At 42.3% G+C, this 12,607-nt stretch overlaps 1 protein-coding gene across 2 annotated transcripts in view; it reads right to left on the bottom strand.

Moving 5' to 3' along the window:
- The window catches only part of SNAP25 (synaptosome associated protein 25), a 165,546-nt gene that overhangs the window by 20,422 nt on the left and 132,517 nt on the right, over positions 1–12,607 (bottom strand). The window lies entirely within an intron of this gene.

Below are 12,607 nucleotides of genomic sequence, written 5' to 3'. Positions count from 1 at the left end.
CAACAGGACAGCAAGAAGAACTAGAAAACATACAAATGTTAAATGGGGATAAAATGCAGAAATGGAGTTAAACAATATAATCCACAGTTAGACACACATTGCACAGGGTATGAGTGTAGAAGTCAGCACAAAATAACTAGAACGGTTTTGTTAAGGCTATTCATTGACCTCACGCTGATGAATCTGGAAAACTGTAAAGAAACGTGAACTTCAAGGTAGCTGCTACACCTCATGTTATTATTATGGTTTTACTTTATAAAAAAAAAAAAAAAGGCAAATGAAAGAGAACTCAGTGTGTGAAATGGGAGGAGCAAGGAGACAAGTACTTTTACTGTTATTTATTTATTCCACCTACACTGGACCAGCTGTACTAGGCAGCTTGTGAGAAGGCCTTCAGAGATCCATTGGATCTCTGAAGGCCCTAGTCAGGAAACATTCAGGCCTGTGTGATGCCACCCAGCACAGTGTTTGCAAGGCCTTTCCCTTCTCATGATGTCTGGTTCAATATTTTTTTGGAAGCACCAAAGTAAATGCTCTGTTCTACTTTTAACCCACCTGTTATGTGGATGACATCATAGGCTCATTCTCTCTGTCAAGCCCAAGGCATGATTTTCTTTTCTACATGACTAGTTAAGCCCCATAGAGAGGACAGTTTTCAAATGGATTTCTGTGGGTGGAACAGTTTTACATGCAGAAAATTGCCAGCCCAGTATTCAAGTAGTGGTTAGAGCAGTGGGCTATGAACCAAGAGTCCAGAGTTAAAGTCCCCCTGTTGCTCATTGTGACCTTGGGCAAGTCTCTTTACCCTTCATTACCTCAGGTACAAAATAATAAGGTCATTTTCCAACTTGTGTTATGGTGTTTTTGCAAGCGAAAAGCACCATAATGCATGGTGTGATGCTAATTTCTAAAGGGGGTGGGAATTTTGTAAAAGTGCGCTAGCTTCACAAAGCCAGTACACATGATATTGTACAGTTTAAACACCGAAAATAATTATACCATTTTCATTAGCATTAAGCTAATGTAATATGCCCATAATGCAAACTGTGATTTGGGCATTTTTAGATTGGGGAGTGTGTGTAAGTGAGAGAGAGAGGCACTGGGGTGATATGCTACTATAGGAGGCCCACCTAGTAACTCGAGGTGAGGTTTAGGTAGTAGTGTAGGGGTTAGGGGCCACTTTGACATGCAGAGTGAGACGTACGAACAGAACAGTGCACCTCTTGTGAAGATTTGATGTCTTTCGGAGTGTGGAAACTCACACAACGATGAGATTTGTACAATATTCTCTCATCCTAGCTTGATGGACTCTCTACTGAGTCCATCAAGCTAGGATGAGAGAATATTGTACAAATCTCATCGTTGTGTGAGTTTCCACACTCCGAAAGACATCAAATCTTCACAAGAGGTGCACTGTTCTGTTCGTACGTCTCACTCTGCATGTCAAAGTGGCCCCTAACCCCTACACTACTACCTAAACCTCACCTCGAGTTACTAGGTGGGCCTCTTATAGTAGCATAAGTAGGTAACTACTACAAGGGCCTTCTAGATAGTATCTCTCTCTCTCTCTCTCTCTCTCTCTCTCTCTCTCTCTCTCTCTCTCTCTCTCTCTCTCTCTCTCTCTCTCTCTCATATACCTATGTAAAGCACTAAGATAACAACATTGCAATAAACAGGATATTACCATAAAACATGCCTCTTCCTATCACATGCAATATTTTGATGAATCTAACCCTTAGATTGTAAGCCCTCTGGGGATAGGGAAATACCTATAGTACCTTAATGTAATTTTCTTTAAAGTGCAAAAAGCAGAATATAAAATTCTAAATAAGTAAACTTACATATGTTTTGCCTGTTCATGGGTAAATTTACCTGGACTGAGTGGAGGTGCTCTTTGGGCAGAGTTAGAAAGGGGTTTGGACGTACGCATGAATTTTTGGATTTCAAAAGTATGCATGTACATTTTTCTCAAAAACATTTCTGTGCACAGAAGAGCAGCTGGGATTGTGTGCAGGTGAATTTGGGGGCCTAATTTATATAGCATGAGTTCAATTTGAGAACTGGTGTAACTTACTCACATTTTTGCTGCCTGATTTAGGATGACTACAACAAAATTGGTCCCAAAAAGGGCTGTTAAAGAATTCAAAAGCCAGTGGTTGTAGATTAACGTTACAGTGGGGCTGCTGTGCCACAGCACATTCGCATACAGATCCAGATCAACGTGCCAAAGGAAAAAGTAATTTATATTGACTACGTTTTTGATGTTCAAGAAAGAATGATGTGGTCAGGGAGGGATGCACAGCTTCCTCAATCAAGTATAGCAAAATGTATCCCTCCCTGAAAGGGCTGACAAGTAAAATATTTCAATTCACCATTCTAGTAGCTAGAACATCAGCTGGTATCACAGCAGAGAGTTAATCTGACGACTTATCTACCAGGACAGAGGAAAATCAAGTAGAAGGCTACCTGAAAATGACTGATTGTTTTTTAATTTTGCAGCTTTCACTTCACATTAATTTAGACTCCCAAGCTGAAGAGCTAATGTCAAAGCACAAGATATTTCTCCATAATTAATTCCTAAGGGGTTTTGGTATTTATTTGCACATTTGAGGGAAGAGCCTCTTGTCCTGTAACGGCACAGTTACTCTGGCTGGTCTTGTACTGGTGAACTGTGGGGATAGTAAGGCAGAGCCCTGCCTTTGAACCAGGGTGTGGTACCAATAAAGCAAAGCTGAGTATGCGAGAAGGATCTGCATGCAGTCTACAGACCAGAGCAGCAAACCTCGCACCTGAGGAATCGGATTGGTCCTCAGGGCTTATAAAAGGGGTCTCTGGGCACAACTCTGTTCCTGGAAACTTGAGGGTAGTCTGAGGCCTCATGACCCTGCTTGTGAAATCAGCTTAGGAGAGCCATCTTCTGCGATCTGAACCTTAATGTCCTGACTCGCCGAACCTGTTTTCTATGCCTATGGAATCTCTAGTTACCTAAGGAGCAGTCCCAGATATTCTGATAGTGAACTGGACTTGTTGTAAGTACTGTTTCCTTCTGCTGTTCAAAGTATCTGATATTTTCTGAGGACTGAGAAATAGCCCTGCGCTTGCCTTTAAAGACTATGAGTTTGTTTGGACTTTATGAAGGTGACATTATGTTTGTGCTGCATTTGTTAACGTAAGTGTTGAGAATAAAATCTTTGCGGATTCAGAGAGCTGTGTTGTCATTCAAGCAAAGAACCTGGTATTCCGATCCCTCTGTCTCACTCCCCAGTCCCTCTGACTTTAGATTCCTTATTCTGTACCTGGCAAACCCAAATATTATCCAGCCCTGCTTGTTTCCAGCCTTGCTGGCTCCAGCTGGATCCAGTTCCTCACAGTTCCAGCCTAGTTTTGCTCCAGTTCCACTTATTCCAGTTCCAACATTGGTCCCAAGCTCCAGCCTCAGTGCCAGACAGTATGCCGGGCCCCCTTTCCTCTGCAACAAGCCAGGTCCTACCCATGAGTACTGTCGTGGCTGGGGAATCTGACATTCCTGTCCTGTGCATAACTGTCCTAACTCTGGAGCATTTTCTGGCAGCATTGGCACATGTTGTCCTTCTGACTCTAGTTCGACTCATTTCAAGTTTGGTGTTTGCATTACTTTCTCTGTTAAAAAGATATCACCAAATTCACTTTAACTGAAAAATAAATAATATTTTTCACTACAATTTGATTACCAGTGGCTGATGGGATCACTGTTGATCGTTTCTAATATTTTTCCCTTGTAGCCATCTCCCAGTGATGACATTAATGCTCCACAAACAGGAAGCCTATTATTTATTTTATCTATTCATTTTATAATCCAGAGTGCTCAAGGAAGAATACAGCAAATAAATAATATCTAAAATAGAAATGCAACAAGGTACATGAAGCAGAAATAAAAATTATACCAAAAGTAAAAATATAAAATAGAGGCAAACAATAACGAAAAAATACCAATAACAAATAAATATGCTAAAATTACAAATAAAAGCCAAAACAAACAGCAGCATAATGAAAATAAGATCCCTCATTAAAAGCCTGAGTAGACAGCCAGTGAAAAATGGAAGAATCCTAGCACAGACAAACTTTCCTAACAAGGGAGTTCCAAAGCTTTGGGGCTGGTGAGTCCGAGACAGCAGCATTTCCTCAAGGGATGGAACAGTTAAATTGACCTCTTGAAGGGTGCGTTAAAGATCTAGTTGGCACATATGAGGATAAGAGATTAACTACATATTAGGGATGTGCACATATACATTTTTTTTAGTTTGATTTGATTTTATATTTTATTTCACAGTTTTTCATTTTATTTGTGGTTCATTTCAATTTGTGTTTGTATGAAATGAAATAAACTAAGCAAAATAAATAACAATCAAAAGGCAGGGGCCAAGGTCTAACCACCCAGCTAAAAAAAACCTCCATCTCTGGAGCTGGCACCATTTTGTTTATTTAGCTATTAAAACATAAAGAGAGAAAAACAAATTAAATATACTTTGTTTATCTTTCATTTCCTCTTTAAGAACTCATATGCCACCCACCCTGGTCCTGTCTCTGCCTCCCCCGCCTCCGCTCAACTGGAGCAGAACATCTCTAGTGCCACAAATCTTGAAAAATTGACATTCTCCCTGATTCTTCCTGTCTTTCCTCATTCCCTTAGAGTCCCCTTACCCCATTCATAGGTCTGTAGAAATCTCTAGGCACTCCTATCCCACTGGGTGGCACCAGTTTATTGTAGAGTATTTTTTTTTTTTTGGGGGGGGGAAGCAGGGCTAATGCTATTGGCTTCTTGAAAAACAAAATAAAACATAGCATATTAACTATATAGGGCTCTTCGAGCCTTAAAAACCAAGGTTAACACGTTAAACTGGGCCCTAAAGCGGAACTGCAGGCAATGTGATTTCAGTAAACTAGGGTTCGTGTGAATTAGAAATCCAAACAGTAGTGTTTGAAGGATTTGCAATTTTTTCAGGCTTTTTAGAAGTAGGCCAAGAGAGGGAATTACAGTAATCAAGCCTGGTGGCCACTGAGCATGAATGAACATAGCTAGGTTAGTGTCATCTAAAAAAGGCCACAGTGTTCAAATTTGATGGAGGTGGTAAAGTAATTTTGGCCAACAGATAAAATTGTGCTTCAAAATGTAAAATGGCATCCAAGAGCACACCTAGACTACAGACTTGGTTCTTATTTATTTATTTAAAAACTTCTTTGTTTGATTGGTAGCCAGTGTAGTTCAGCCAGTGTTCCTGAAATGTGGTCTCTTTTCTTTTTTCCTGTTAGTACTCTGGTAGCTGAATTCTGCAGTATTTGAAGCGGTCTTATAGTTACTTGTGGTAATCCTAGTAGCAGGGAGTTACAATAATCAGTGCTGGCAAAAATCATTGCCAGTAGAACTGTACGGAAATTTGTCAGGGTTAGTAGAGGTTTCAATCTTCTGAGAACCATTAATTTGGTGTAACCTTCCTTTACTTTCAATGAGATGTGTTGTTTTAGGTTTAGTTCAGGATCGATTATTACGCCCAGATTTCGTACTTTCACCGCTAAATCAACAGTCTGATTATTTTTTATTGTTATCGGAGACTGGCTGGGGTGTATGTTTTTCCATTCGAGGTGTAAGAATTCGGTTTTTTCAATGTTTATTACTAGTTCCATTTGGTTTAGTACCTGTTTGATTATATCTAGGTACATATTGGCCAGTTTTAAAGTTTCTTCAATTGTGTTGTCTATGGGTAACAATAGTTGAATGTCATCTGCATATATGTAGTGTATGATTCCAAGTCCTGCGAGCAGGTGACATAGTGGGAGAAGGTAGATATTAGAGTATTGCGGACAGGGCTGATCCCTGTGGAACTCCTGTTTGCAACTTTACTTTTTCTGATACAGAGTTTTTGATTTGAACTTGGAAAAATCTATTATTTAAATATGATTTGAACCAGGTTATTGTGTTTGTGAGTCCTATTTCTTTTAGTCTGTTGATTAGTATTTCATGGTTGACCGTGTTGAAGGCTGCAGAAAGATCTCATAGAACCAGGATGTAATGTGTTCCAGTGTCAAAGCCTCTTAAGATGTTGTCAGATAGTGCTAGTAGTAATGTTTCAGTGCTATAGTGTTTGCGAAATCCATGTTGAGCCGGATATAATATGTTATTTCTTTCCAGATGATCTGAAAGTTGTTTTTGGACTGTTGTTTTCTATCAATTTAGCTATGAGAGGTAGGTTTGAGACTGGTCTGTAGTTGTTCAGGTTTAGGGGGTCGAGATTCTTTTTCTTGATGATCGGTTTGATGATGGCCCCTTTTAGGCAGTCGGGCATTGATCCTTCTTCTAGGGAGAAGTTAATGATTTTTTATAGAGTTGGTGCTGCTATATTGGCTAATTTTTTTAGTTCGATTGTGGGAATAGTGTCAATTGCATGGGGGGGGGGGGGGGGCAGGATTCAGCTTTTTTATCATGTTTTCGATTTCAATATTCGATATCTCGTCAAACGTTGACCATTGTTCTTAATGGGGAGAATGATGCCACTAAGAATGGTGAGACAAGGTAAATTCTGAGAGAAAAACTTTCCCATGCCCCACATTTCAGGATTTTTAGGGCATATACTCAGTTTATTAATTCCAGCTCCAGAGTTCACAGCTTCTAAACAAGCAGATAGTTTAAAAACAGGTAACAAAGACTGCAGAAGAAGCAACATAAAACTACCAATGGAGATTCTAACAGTTGCCATCAATTTAGATGTGGACTTGACTTGATGATGTATCTTCACTTATTTAATGGTTTTCTAATGTTTTGTTTCAGATTTTGCTCTGATGTCCTGACTAACTTTTTGTGGTAGTTTATTTGAGTGAGGCAACTTGAGTTAATTTGTCAACCTCAATTCAGGGAAACAGAGAATAAAATGGCAGATAAAGATGGTAAGGACCATATCATCGTCGAATTTAAGAACATAAGAAATGCCATACTGGGCCAGACCAAGAGTCCATCAAGCTAGTATCCTCTTTCCAACAGCAGCCAGTCCAGGTCACAAGTACCTGGTAAGTACCTGTTGCAATTATCAGAGATCCTACTTGGTCTCTGATTTTACAAGGGCCAGATTTAACATGTGGGTGCCCATAGCCAATTGTGGGGGAAAGAACGGGGATCTCCCCTGATTGCTCTTGTCCAGATCATCCCCTCTCCTTGTTTCCCGCCCCCCCTCACCTCAGAGTTGTCGCCACTGCCTCTATATTTGTGCCTTCCCTGCAGCAGTAGCAGCAGCAATTTCTGGAAGTTCGACGCAGGAAATTCATATTATATGTGCATAAATCCATAGCATGTCACCAAAACGCCTCCTGGAAAACCTTTTTTATGTAGCCACATGTATGCATATTGGGGTAGATTTTCAAAGGGGTACGCGCGTAACTTACACGCGTACCCCCCGAAAATCTACCCCAAACCTCCCCTGCGCGCGCCAAGCCTATTTTGCATAGGCTCGGCGGCGCGCGCAAGCCCCGGGACGCGCGTAAGTCCCAGGGCTTTGCAAAGGGGGCGTGTCGGGGCGTGTCGGGTGGGCGGCACAAATTTCGGGGCAGGGCAGGAGGCGTGTCGGGGGCGTGACGCCAGCCCGGGGGCGTGGTCGAGGCCTCCGGACCAGCCCCCGGGTCGGGTGATGGCGCGCCAGCAGCCTGCTGGCGCGCGCAGATTTACGCCTGCCTCTGGCAGGCGTAAATCTGCCAACAAAGGTGGGGGGGGTTTTTAGATAGGGCCGGGGGGGGGGTAAGGGAGGGGAAGGTGAGGGGAGGCAGAGGGAACAGGCAGCACGCGCTGACCCCGGATTTTAAAAGATACGCACGGCTACGCGCGTATCTTATAAAATCCAGCATACTTTTGTTCACATGCACGTAAATTTATAACATCTACCCCATTATGAACTTACACACATGATTAGGGGGCCTGAAATTCCACTTAAGCAAATATAGCCAAGTACACATGTACGTCCCAACTGAACTTTTGAAAATTTCCCATTTAAGTCTATATTTGTGTAATTATATTATATAAAAACATACTTGCTTTTGAAAATGTTTTTAACTTTGTAAAGGATTTTTACAGTTCTACCCTCTTGGCAGTGATAATCAATTTGTTTGTTTGTTATGTTTGCATTAATTTATTGCTTCTTCTACTATAGTTTCACTAGCTAACATTCCCTGCATGGGGATTTTTCTGACATTCTGAAACAAAAATGATGCTTATCAGCAGAAACTTTCCTTCTGAAATTAAATCAAGCTGCTGGGGAGTAGCAGATCAGAGCAAGAAATTTCCCAAAGTAGTCAGGCTGAAAACAGCATATAAATAATATAATATAATATAATATAATATAATATACACTCTTTAACAGATCACATGGGGGTAACCTGCACAGAGCAACATTTACTACCATAAGTAAATTGCTGGGCAGACTGGATGGATCACTTGGTCTTTATCTACCTTCAATATTATGTTATGATAATATAATATATGTACTATATATATGCTTTATGATTACAAGTTAATGAATGGTGAAATAAAAAACTGGCTTCATAAGAGCATAAGAATTGTTATGTAGGTCAAACCAAAATCCATTGAGCCCAGCATCCTGTCTCCATCAGTGGCTACTCTAGGTCACAATTAAACAGCAGATCCCAAATAGCAGATCTATTTCTTGATACTCACTCCCAGAGAGAGCAATTGCTTTCTTTACTCTACCTGGCTAATAATGTTTTCTGGACTTTTCCTCTAGGTATTTGTCCAAATCTCTTTTAAACCCCGCTAATCTAGTCAACCATGTCCTGTGGCAAGAGATTCCACAGCTTGATTGTGCATTGAGGGCCAGATTTTAAAAACCCTGCGTAAATCCAGAGGATTTACGCAGGGGGGGGGGGGGTTACGTGCGCCAGGCCTATTTTAAAAAGATCCAGCGATGCGCATAAAGCCCTAGGTTGCAGTAAGACCCAGGGCTTGCAAAAAGGGGCGGTCTGGGGGAGGGGCTAGAGGCCTCTGACATAACGGCCATTGCCGCTGTGTCAGAGGATCGTGTGCCGGCAGGCTGCCAGCGCGCACAACTTGCACCTGCCCAGAGGCAGGCGCAAAAGGTATGATAAAACTTTTTTTGGGGGGGGTTAGAGTAGGGCTAGGGGGGGAAGGTTAGGGGAAGGGGTGGGAAGGTCAGGCTAGGGGGAAGGGAAGTTCCCTCGCAGGCCGCTCCGATTTTGAAGCAGCCTGGGAGGGAACAGGGTAAGGCAGCGCAGCTCGGCATGTGCAAGGTGCACAATTGTGCACCCCCTTGCATGCGCCGACCCCTGATTTTATAACTTGTGCGCGCCTGTGCACGCAAGTTATAAAATTGGGTGTACATGTGTGCGCACTGGGTAGCGCATGCACATGTACGCCCGCGCACACCCTTTTAAAATCTACCGCTGAGTGAAAAACTACTTTCTATAATTTTATTTTAATCTAATGGTTGTTAATTTAATGGAGTATCCCCTTGTTTTAGTATTATTTGAAAGGGTAAATAATCAACCTATAGTTACCATTTCACCCCACTAATGATTTTATAAACTTCCATCTTGTTTCAAATTTCAAATGGATAAATTCTGGTCTATTTGTTGAATAACACATTGAACAGTTTCTTAAATAGTGGACTGATTCCATGTTGGAATGCTGATCTTCCCAAAAACCTTGTTTTAACCACTTAGTTTTCTAATTTTGTTGAGTATGTTCTTTTATGTAAGTCCCATTTGCACATTTCTGTTTTGAAATCCTTTCACTTTTGAAGAAAGGTTTGTTTAAAATTGCATTTCTCCAACTCACAGGGCCAGAGTTTCACAATCAACTCCACTCGGGGGATCGGGCATCCCCCGGTGGACCGGTCGCTCTAGTCACGTGGTCTGCAGAGTGCGGCCATGACAGAGTTGCGCTCGGCAGACCATGGGGTATCTCCTGGGCCGGCCTGGGCAGTGAATCCCCGGGCCGGTCTTCATCTGGAATCTGCCCCTAAGGAGAGCTCTCATGGGAATTCCATTATGAGCAACTTCATTGTACAAAAAAGTAATTTTAAATCCCAGGGTTTCCTTGTGATTAAATTGATAATGTTACGCTCTCCTCCTCCAGAGGGGAGGAGTTAGCAATCTGTTATCGCTCACCCCGCCAGGAGGGTGGAGTTAGCAATCTGTTCTGCTTTTCTCCTGAAAGGGGGAGGAGTAGCAATCTGTCATGATCTGCTCCTCCAGAGGGGAGGAGTTAGCTATCTGTAGTGCTTACCCCGCCAGGAGAGTGGAGTTAGTAATCTGTTAGTGAACTGCTGTTAGATGCTCCTTTAAGGGAAGGAGGTATCAATCTGTTATGGATCAACTCCCCAGGGAAGAGGAGTTGGCAGTCTATTCAATGATACTCTTCTGAGGAGAGGAGCTAACAATAGATATATTGTACTTCGCTACTGAGACAGCAATCTATTATGCCTCCGCTACGGAGTAGCAAGCTGTTATATATAGGCTGCTGGCAAGTCCCATAGAAAGTGGAGTTAGCTATCTATATAATACTTCCGTAAGCGGTGTTAGTGGTTGGTAGTGGTTGGCTCCCACAGAATGATAGTAGTGTAAGGAATGACCACTTGGAGGAAATGGTGAATCCCTGGGCCGATGGCAGATGACTGCGCCCTCAGGAGGAAATCCTGAGAGGAACCACCGGCTAGGCTAGAATATGAAATAACACAAATAGTTCTTTATTAGGCTTGAAGGTAAACCACCAGTGGTGGCAGTAGTGAGTCGATGTGTCCGGTAGGGCTGGAGTCCTTCTGATACTGGAATATAATCTCTGGGTCGCTGAGCTGTAAAGAGAGACTAGAAGTAGTGAGTAGACAGGGAATACTGGATACAAGATGGTACCCTCACAATAATAGATGTCTGCAATGGTCTCTATGCCACAGAGAGTCTTCAGTATATTCAGGAACAGGAGCCGTAGGCGAGCACTGGTTCCTATAAACATCTATAATAAGAACTCGCAATAGCTGTATATGAAATGGCTTCTAGAGTAGAAGAGAGTCTGTACAGGATTCAAGCAACATAGGCCCTCATGGAGCGAGTACCGGTTCCTATCTGCAATCTTGCCAATATAACTCTCGATCTCCGTACCCTCGATAACGTCTTGGATGGAAGGGAGTCTTCAGAGCTATAGGAATGTAGGCCCTCATGGAGCGAGTACCGATTCCTATCTACAATAGAACTCACTGTGTTCACGTCTGTGATCGCTTCCAGGCAATGAGGAGTCTTCTGAGTACTCTGGCAATCTGAAATCAAGAAGAGAGAGCGGAGCCCCTGTGGAGCGGGTACTCCTGGTAAGTTTGAAAAGGTCGAGCAGTGGAGAAGGATTCCCCTCGCTGACTTGGATCGTTGTTGCAAGTATCGTGGACTGCCGAAGCAAGTCCTGTTGGAGTTCCCTGCTAACTCGTTAGAGGTTAGCAAACAAAGACCTTTTAAAGTGGAAATGGATGATGTCACTACGGGGGGACGCTCCCGAGGTTTGCGCCCTTGCTGGTACAAAGTCTGGAGCAAGCGTGCTTGCCCTTACGTCATCAGGAACACGGCGGATCCGTAGCGTCAAGCCAGCCCGGGACACCGGGACCAAGAGGCAGAGAGAAGCTGCGGCTGCATCTGTCCGTCAGGACGGAAGGGAGTCACTCCCAAGGTAGAGAGGGTGGAGCGAGGGGCGAGAAGAGGCACGAATGCAACAATAAGATGTCAGCTATCAACTTTTGATATGAAAAGTACATTCAACCCCCTTTTTCTTACCTTTGGAATCCTGTCCAACCTAATAATTTAGAGCAGTATTTCTACACAGTTTAAGAATGGACTTGCAAGAGTTTAATGGGACAAAACCAACTTGGATTTAGCCACGGGAAATCTTGCCTCACAAATTTGCTACATTTTTTTTGAAGGCGTAAATAAACATGGATAAAGGTGAGCCAGTTGACACAGTGTATCTGGATTTCCAGAAAGCATTTCACAAAGTCCCTCATGAGAGACTTCTTAGGAAATTAAAAAGTCATGGGATAGGGGCAGTGTCCTATTGTGGATTGCCAACTGATTAAAAAATAGAAAACAGAGAGTAGAGCTAAATGGTAAAATTTCCCAATGGAATAAGGTGAATAGTGGAGTGCCCCAGGGATCTGTTCTGGGACCACTGCTTTTTAATATATTTATGAATGACCTGGAAATGGGAACAAGAAGTAAGGTGATGAAATTTGTCAATGTAACAAAATTACTCAAAGTTGCTAACTCCAAGAGGATTGTGAGAAATTGCAAGAGGATATTGAAAAACTGGGAGATTGGGCACACAAATGGCAAATTAAATTTAATGTGGACAAGTGCAAAATGATGCACTTAGGGAAGAGTAACCCAAATTATAGCTACACAATGCAAGGTTCTACATTAGGTGTCACCACTCTGGAAAAGGATCTAGATGTCATCATTGAAAATACGTTGAAATTTGTTCAGTCAGCAGCAGCAGACAAGAAACAAATAGAATGCTAGGGATTATTATGAAAGGAATGGAGAATAAAACAGAGAATATATTAATGCCTCTATATCGCTC

Source organism: Rhinatrema bivittatum, chromosome 3 (genome assembly GCF_901001135.1).
Source record: "Rhinatrema bivittatum chromosome 3, aRhiBiv1.1, whole genome shotgun sequence".
In the NCBI taxonomy this organism is placed as follows: Eukaryota; Metazoa; Chordata; class Amphibia; order Gymnophiona; family Rhinatrematidae; genus Rhinatrema; species Rhinatrema bivittatum.
Note: the sequence above shows the minus strand (reverse complement) of the source record. Positions and strands in the feature narration are given on the sequence as shown.